This window comes from Tigriopus californicus, chromosome 11, assembly GCF_007210705.1.
Source record: "Tigriopus californicus strain San Diego chromosome 11, Tcal_SD_v2.1, whole genome shotgun sequence".
Classification (NCBI taxonomy): Eukaryota; Metazoa; Arthropoda; class Copepoda; order Harpacticoida; family Harpacticidae; genus Tigriopus; species Tigriopus californicus.
Window position 1 is genome coordinate 5,974,986 of NC_081450.1, and position 9,720 is coordinate 5,984,705.

Consider the following 9,720-nt stretch of genomic DNA (forward strand, 5'->3'; position numbering starts at 1 on the left):
CATTACTGCTAGTCCTGCATAAGTTGATTTAATTTGCCCTAGCATAAAATTTCTTGCATAAGTTTAGCCACACAATTTGCCCCTCAAGGGTTTGTGTACAAATCAAGGGTACAAACTCAAGCAGTGGTGCCACATGCGGCGGTTTACCGCCAAATTGGCGGTTTTTCGAAGTTCGCGGCGGGAAAAATTTTTGATGGCGAGTTGGCAGATTTGGGGTCCGCATTTGACTAATTTTGGCGGATTTCACGCTCAAGTTGGCAATGAAGTAGAAAAAAGGCAAAGCGCATGAAAATCCACAAAATGTTAGTGGCTGGGACTTCAACCAATTTATGTAAACGCTAAATAAGTTGTTTTGACGGGAATTATGTTACATTGTTATTGCCCAATCTATGTATTAGTTACTACGTTATTGCCAGCCACGTTGAGGTGGTTTCGTCCTGATATGCCTGGACGTCTCTGATGAGTGGTGACCGCATGGCCATTTGAAGCATGAAACTGATTAGTGAGACCCTTGAAATGAGCAAGCGCATCAGGGATGACTCTTGGGAGGCAAAGCTATTCAATCTATGGAAAATAAAGCATAAAAGGAAGCTCTGGGACAAGGCCTTTGATTTTTTGACTTTTTGCCAAATCTGGCCAAAGACTCCTCCTGTTTTTACCAAGCTAAACAAGGCCTAATGAAAAAATCATTCAAAAATTATTTGCTTTTGTGGTCAAAACATAACGGACTAACGCCTGCTGTTTAAAAAAATAGAAAAGGTGGCTGTTCTCAATTCTTTTAGAAAGAACTTGAGTCCAGACTCATTGACAGTGCTGTCAAAATGATGCAAATGCATTAATTTTTACTTTTTCTATTCTTTTTCGCATTTTCTGCATCATTTTGGGTATATTCCACCTTTTTGATTTTGGCTTGCAAATAAGTTTTTCCCCTTGATTTTGCCCATTTTCCGTGAAAAAATCCCTTAAAATATAAAAGTTCTAAAATTCCCAAAGGCTTTTTTCAGTACATGCCAAAATATCTAGTTAAGGAAAAAATTGGCAAATCTAGCATGCTTACCAAAAACCACAACACAGTTGATACATGACTGAAGTACAAATGTTTTGCCTTGACGCAAGCCACTTTGTTCAAAGTACTTACAGTATTGAGAGTTTATTAAAAACTTAGCACACTATGACCCTCTACTTTTTGAAAAAGATATAGTTCTACTATATTCATTCAGTGAAGTAGAGTGCTCTTAGAGTAAGTTTGTGCATCCTTTTCGACATGCTCATGAATTTTTGACTTTCTTGTAATTTTGCCATTTCATTATTTTGCTACTGTGTCTTTTCAAAAGAGTTAAATGAGCTAGAAAAAAAACTGCATTTTGTTGCATTTTTATTGCTCTTTTGCCTGTTCTATTGCATCTTAAGTTGCATTTTGGCCAACATTATTTGGACAGCCCTGTTCATCAATCAGCAGAATATTCAAAATTGAGAAAAAGTGTTCGATGCACTTGTACTCAAAGTATATGTCTGGACTTGCCCAAGCACTAAAAAAGCATTCATTTTAGCTCCAAGAATATTTTTCAATCCCATGTGGTGAATGGATTAGTGAAATGAGTGATTGTCCCCCGAGCTGCAAGGTTAAAAATGTTTTAGGCTATCAAGTAATCCCTATATGCAAAAAATGTGTTTTATGCAATTGATAGCTTGTTCTCAAAATGGGGATGGTTCCCAAAGCCCTCGTCACCTGTAAGACACGCTGTGGCTTCTAGCTTGAACGTTCTGAACATCTTTTTGGGTTGCCCAGGGCGTATCCCCATCATGTAGCAGTGAATGATGGTACCTCTCACACTTGGTACACTGCTTCTGTGACCAGCACTGACGACTAGCATGGCCAAGCCTGAGGCATCCAAAGCAGCAACGTTTCTCTTTAAACAAAGGACAGCCTCTTGTCCCCTTTCATAACCTTAAATCTTGGGCATCCGATAACAGATGGCACCCCAAGGGTTGGTTTAGAACTGCGGAGCTCCACTTCATCTATTCCAACATCACCGTGGAGGCTACAAAGTTTACTCACATGGCCTGGCCCTCGACGCGGACGACAATTTCAAATACCGCGGCATCCTCCATGACTGCCAGGACTCTCTGGGCGTGCCCGGTCGACGCCGTACACAGACTTTAAGCACCACATTTTGGAACGCCATGAACGCACCTACGTCGCGCCATGCTATCCTTTAACGCCTATAATGTCACGGACAGGCCGGTGGTCAAGACCCTTTGTGAGTTGATGGGCATGTGGCCCAATGGCGCCGTGGCTGCGCAAACGAGCCAGGCCTTCAAGGCCTCCTTTGTTCTAAAGCTCCCCACAATTGCCCAGAATCTCATCATGGACCAAGGCCTAAAAGTTTCCTTGAATGATGCTGTGACTGCTTACAAGAATTACCTAGGGCGTGTTTGCAAGGGCTCGGCTGCAGTCAAACACTCCAAGGTCCTGAAGGCACTACAGAGGGGCGACGTATCCGGTATCATTGCCGCTGTAAACCCCGCGGTGGGACCTGCCAGGGACTCTATAGAGAGGAACGACACGGATTTCCCCTCACCGCAAACTTAGGCCATTGCGTTGAATCAAGACATGAACTCCAGTATGAATAAAACAAGATTATCCGTACTGCATAGCACATTAAGGTGTTTTTAATTAAATAATGATCTCCTTGATATACAACTCCGTCCATATACTAAATATTTCTGAATTAATCTTGAAAGTCAGAAGAATAAATGAACATCAAATTAATCAAAAACAATCAAATTGTTTTTCGATTGAAATTGGTGAAATATTGCGTAAAATTGGCTCAAAAACACACATAGATAGAAAATCATCAAGTCGTCATTTATTAATTGATGGGTAATGTGCACTGTAAAAATATAAAAAAATGTTAGGAATAAGCAATAAAAGTGCATGTATATAAATGTTAACATATTAAATATCTTGGATGGACAAGTGATAATTTTGTCTAAACCACACATTTGACAAAAAACATCAGGCGGCATTGGTGAGAAATGAATGAGTTATCTTTTTGTAGAGTTTAATTTCTACTTATTAGGAAGTTTGCATAAAAGGCAGGCATTATTTAAGGGCACAGAGAAATATCAAAGTACAGTAGACTAGATCTCAATTTGCACTTTGGACTCCAATAAATTGTTTTTCTTGCAAAGGCATCCAAATACCAAATAGTCAAATAAAAACAGGTGCCATATCTCTTTAAAAAAATTATTTCATGATTATGAAGCATCCAATGAGTTTAAAGAGCAATATATAGCTCTGAGCTACAGTATGTCTACTTTTGGATTGAGGGCCATTCCTAGAGTGAGAACCATAGTTTCATAAACAAATGCGTCAAACTACTTGAAATTTGGTCAAGATGTGTCTGAAAGAATTTTTACAAAATAATATTTTTGGCAAAAGAGAATTTATTGATTTGGTTTTGAGCAAATTCTTGTTTTATCAAGAAAACCTAATTAGCACTTTTCAGTTGTGTTACTTTAAGACATGTTTAAAGTCATTTTAAGTTTATCTGAATGCCTGGTTTTAAGCACATACCATCAAAGGTTACGAAAATGATATTAGTCACATATTTTGTTCAATAAATTATGCAATAACTGACATTCAAAAATTTCAGCGGCAAAAATTTAGGCCTTACTTGGCGGGAAAGGTTTGGTGATCACAAAAAGGTGGCGTTTCCTTGCTTTAGTGTCCTTGGACCTGCTCAGGAGTCCCACGGGCTCTTGGTAAGCCAGCTACATCAACAGAAGACAAATTGCGTTGGTCGTTGTGTAAAATCCGTGATGGATGTCTGCTTTGCGGCTATCACACCCACTGGGACGAAAAGGCCACTAATGCCACGACGCCTCGTCCTGTCAGTGGACCAAGTACGCCGCCAAGCACAAGATATCAGTCACCCCTACTCAGTCCAGCAGCATGGCGCTCAACCAAATTGCAGCTAATGCACCCCCGTCTCCTTGGCGCTATCAGCGCCACCTCAGCCCATGACGAGCTCTTGCCCCTTCCACCCAATGCCATGGCAAATTCCTCCGCCTCCATCTGCGTCGTGGACTCAACCATAAGGCCGTATGGTTAGCCGACACTGGTGCCGCAGGTTCGTCACTTGCACTGTATATGGTCTCAAAACTCTTACAGCCAATCTCAGCCCCCTGGAAGGTTTGAACACACTTTCTACATTGCGGGGGTTGCTTATAACATCTTAGGGTTTGATTTTCTTGAGAAGTCCTGACTCCTCATTGACAGCCTGCCTCCATCATCGTCTTGGACAGGGCTTGAATAAACCCTGATTGTTCTTCCGCTTGAAGCTTGGCCTTGAATTGGCGCAGGTTTGTATCACCAGAATGGAATAAGTGCCCTCCTCTTCGCATCTAGCTTCAATGTGGCCAAGCACCTTGGCCAGCATTTCTTGGACTCGATCTCTCTCTTTCCTGGTGATAATCCTGGGACCACTGCCATTGATCTTGAGGGACATCTTGAATGGAGACGTCCTTGGCGATTATCATCCTTAGGTAGCTAACCTTTTGTTTTCAGCTGGCACTGTTTCGAAGCCCTTGCAACCGAGCTGCCGCAGGCTTGCGCGCGGCCTAGACGCCCCAGGCCCTTGCAACTGAAAGGTTAGGTCAAGTTAGGTTAGGTTAGGTCAGTTTAGGTTAGTTTTTCTTATCTTCAGCCATCTTTGTTCAAACTTCCAGAACAACAGCTGAAGCAAAAGGTTAGCTACGTAAGGACAAACTTGGCGAATAATTCCTTGGAAAATATTTGCGTTGACATTATCATATTGTACATTTGTGCCAATCTGGAGAGTACAGAGTTACTCATTGGAGTCCCAGCTCACTGTGGGCATCCTTTTTTATTTTCATCTGCAATAAGAGGAATCCCTGTTGGGCACTTTCGCGGCTATGAAGTTGCCAGGCTTTCTCCTTAAATGCACTACTACTGTCTACTACACCGTAGGCCTAGCAACTCGAGCTCACTTCGACTCCAAAGCGGGCCTTTCTCTCGTTTGCTCGTTCCGTTCTCAATGCTCCCTTTCTCTCTCTTTCTCAGTTAAGCCTTTTCCAGCGCTAACTTCCAGCTCCCCTGCAACTGCTCACCGGCCATCATAGGATCTGTATTCTTCAAGGCCAAAACTGCCCATGAAACATTTGAACTCCAGACTCGATTCGCTAAAGACTTCGAGCACAAAGACAATGACGCATTGAGTTTTGATTTCAGTTTGAGGATATGGCAATGCATCAGTCAAATTCTTCCGAAGATCTTCTCAACAAAGAGGCACTTCATCACTTTCTTCGCATTTATTTTCCACAACCCAATAATTCCGAGCTCTCAAGTGATTTCATTTCTCGTCATTTTCGGGGGACCCAACCCAGTTGGAGTGAACCTTGGCAGAGATCGTCGTGTTCCATGCAGCGGGCGTGATAAGATGCAACCTCACTTGAACTGAATCCAATCTAGTCATACATTAACCATGATATACCAACTGTATTTCACATTGGCCCGAAAAAACACATTTCATCTCATCTCAAGACACTTTCCAGTGTCCCATGGTGGAATTATCAACACAATATTTTCGGTCATTTTTCTGTTTTTTTCATAACTCGAACGGCGACATTTAATACCGCACGATTATCACGAAGATACTAGTCAACGACACCCTGTCGCTGCACATCCGACCGCGCTTAACAGGCGCTCTTTGCATCAAAACCCACTCTCTCGCGGGGTCCTTCCCCATCTCGCCGCTCCTTTCTTCCTACCAGAGAGGCGAAAGTCCCTCCATACAAAGCAGAGATGGTAATGGTTCTTCTCTCCAAAAACTCTGGCGCTTTCTTGGCCAAAGCGCCGAGTGAGAAAAAAAACCCTCCCGTGTCTTGGCGATGCAGTTAGACTGGAGGAGATTTATTACGGGTTCTATCAACTAGGCCTTGGTCTTGTGTAGATTCACATAATTCTTCGGCCTTCGGGGGCGGTTTCCATCCTTCTCGAGTTGAGTTCGTTTCACAAGGGTCAGCATTTTTCTTTCTTCCTCTGTTTGAGTATTGTTTAGGCTTTGATAAACACAAAAATCCGGACAAGCCCATTGCGGGTCTTGGGTCCGTCTAATGCTGCAAGAAACCAACGAAGTTCGCAATAATTGAATATTGGCTGTGCAAGGACAATCTCCATTTCTAACAGTTACATTATTAATAGTAAATGCTTAATGGCGAGGAACATTGCACTATTTTTCAAAGAACTTACCCTTTCAGTATCTTGTTCATTGTTCTTTGCTGCCCTCAAATAGTACGTAGGCAGTATGCTGGTATTTGATCCATACGCAGGTTAAGTCCAGACTTTGATAAGCTTTGGACTAAATCTCCAGAATCAACCCTTTATTCCAACATGGACATACCAGGTTTTCGTCTTTAACTGTTGGGAATTCCATTCCCATACGCGGTAGAGGAAATTCGCCCAAAAAAAAAGAGAGAAGTAGGATTTTCTTATCGTCTGGAATTCCCCACAATACCAAAAGTGGGGTAACTCGAATGATAGTATATATCACTGAAAAGTTCGGACCATTTTCATTTCCCTTCGCTTCGAAGAAATCACACTGTAGAAGGTTTGTGTGACTACAAAAACTGTCAAGAAAATCAAAATACTCTCACTTTTGTTAACCATAGTACATCACGTCTTCGAAACACCTTGCACTCTCTGACATATGGAGACAAAAACAACCTTATGATTGAGTTGGCGAGGTTGCGTTTTTACCTTTAAATCTTGTACGCGATGCAATAAATTTGAAACGCAAAAAATCCTGTACAAATGAAAATTGGCAGATCGTTGCTCAACGGAATGGTTCGACTTAAATATATTTTTCTTGCAAACTAGTGTTGCATCACTGGTTTTGGTTAGGGCCTAAAAATATATGGCTCTTTTTTAAAAGTGAAGGTAGTCCAACTCAGAACGTTTTCATTCAGAGGCAAGATTGAAAGGTAGTTCGCAACCTACAATAAATTTCAATTTTGTAAAATTAGGTGAACCAAAACATGCAGCTTTCGGAATATGTATTTGAGAATGTAGAAGTATTTTGAGCTTTGCTGCAACGCAAAAAAAACATGATATTTGCCATAGCATCTTTTTTCGATTTAACAAGAATCAAAATAGTATTTTAGGAGCATCTAAGTTTCTGAATGAGATGCACCACTGGTTTTTCTCTCTTGTTTCTCTTACCTGATGGTTGCATCTTGGATCAGGGCAAAGTTTCCATCTTCAATAAAATTAGCTCACGTTGCCTCCAATTTTTAAAGAGGGAGAGAAGTCGCTCCCCAGCAACTATAAGCCGATTTCTTCTCACTTCTAAAATTGCGAATGTGTTTAGGAAGATCATGAGATCCAAACTTGTTGAATGTTTCTGAAGACAATGAAGTCCTTCCTCCTAGCCAGCACGGGTTCGAGCACATTTTAGCACGGTTACCCAACTGATTGAGCATTTAGTAGTAGTCATTGAGGGACTGGAAAGGCTTGAGTCAGTTGATGTTGTCTATCTTGATTTTGCCAAGGAGTTCGATAAAGTTGATCATGACCTTTTGTTGAATAGACTTTATGAATTGGGATCCAAGGCAACTTCTCAATTGGATAGAAGCTTCATTCATTATACGAAGCAAGTTGTTAAGGTTAAGGTTTAGTGCCTCTCCCATTAATACTATTCGTTGCCCCGCTTCAAAAGCTTAGTATTGCTGCCAGCTCTCTCGTCTTATGCTGACGATACAAAGTTAGTTTCGGGTAGAGTGGCCAAGATTCCACTAGCCTTGCCAAGGACCTAGAAATAATCTATTCTTGTGTGCTAAGAGTAATATGGCCTTGAACGAATGAATTCCGCTCAATGATCTTCGGGTCAACTCCTTTGAATGTTCCACTCGTAGAAAATGGAGACAAAGATATTGAGCAGGTCTCATCCATGAAAGATTTAGGTGCAGTCTTCAAAATGATGGAAAGTTCGATTAGCATATGCAGTTGAAGGTAGGTAAAGCGTTTCAAATGTGTGGCTGGATATATCGCACCGGAAAGTCCAGAGAAAGTCTCGCGATGATCTGTACAAGCCGATTGTTCAGACACATCTTGAATATGCTTCACCCATTTGGGCTCCAATGAGTTCAGCAGGTTTGCAAAAAGGTCAAACAAGTCCAAAGATGTTTTATTAGGAACATCACAGGAATGAGATAGCTCTGGTATTGGGGGAGACTAAAAAAGTTGGGACTCTATGTACAGTGTTCAGAGAAGGTACGAAAGGTATCTGATACTGTATGTCTTCAAAAGCATCCATGAGCTTTGTCCTAACCCAGAATCTAGAGTCAATCCTAGTGACCGTAGAGCTTATTTTGCGTTGTTGAGAGCACCTTCAAGTCCTCGAGAATCCAGGCTAGTTCGAACAATGAAGTCACCTTCACTTCTTTCTCGGCTCATTCAGTGTCTAATTTGCTGCCCTCTAATATTTCGTATTGATCTGGTACTATCTTTCAAGTCAGACTTGGACAAATTTTTAGATACCATTCCTGATCAACCATATATTCGAGGACTAGCTCGGTCTGCCAACTCAAATCCGTTGGTAGACTAAATATCATATAAAGATTCAAAGGTAATCAATAGACGAATTATAACATTTTCATTTAATAGTACCGGGTGATTACATTCCCTCTAGCGGTTTGGAAACGCCCATGAAAAAACAAACAACAAAAAAAAAAGTAACTGTTAATGTAGACTGTCATAGTATCAATGATATGGACTAATAGTAGATTTACAGGATAAAATGATACAGTTGTTGCATATTACACAACCTTCTTATAGAATGTCAAAAGGAAGCCAAAGCAAAAAAAAGAATGATTAAAGAGTGGAATGTGTTATTTTTTACGGAAAAGAAGTGAATTAGAAAATGATTTTTGCCCACAAAGCATTGAAAATAGCCACCAGGAGGCCAAGTTATAGCTCGGTGACCACACATAGTTTTAGAGGCCAACGTGTTTGAAAGATTGCACTTTTCAAGGATTTTGGCCTCCGCGGATGTAACATGGCCACACCGTTTGACATCCCAGCGGTCAAGCTGAAGCGTAGAATTAGTTGTTAAAAGTAATAATTAACTCTAGAATTGCTGGGCACCGTAATGGTGGAACAATCGCTTTCCAATTTGGCGAATCCTGGGTCGGTCCCAGGGAAGCCGAGTTCAAGCTTCTTTGCGGTATTTAATTACAGCATATTTTGCTGCTTTAATAGCTTGAATGGGCGAATCTGCGGTCATTGTCGAGGTGAGGTAATAATTAATGTTGGCTGTGATGACGGAGCGGAAATATCCCTTCATTGGGCACCCATCAATCAAATGGCAGTCCGAGCGAGGGAACTGCTATCTGACTTCGTAACCAAACAAACAAAACTTCCCATCAAGAATCGCACTCTTCCCATAACTCTTTTTTTGAACTGGGACAAATTGCCAAGAGGTGAGAAAGAATTGGGCAAAAAAGTGCTTTCTGCAATAGCTAGATACGTACAAGAATGTTGAAATAGAAGCCCCAAACCTAATTCAAAAGTTCGGCTTGTCAGTGGCACAAAATAAAAAGAACAGTACCACTCAAAATTGGTAACTATAGTTCTTAATACAAGCCATGAACGAAGCAAGTGGTACATAGTCTTACCGGAAAACTACCAGCAGGACA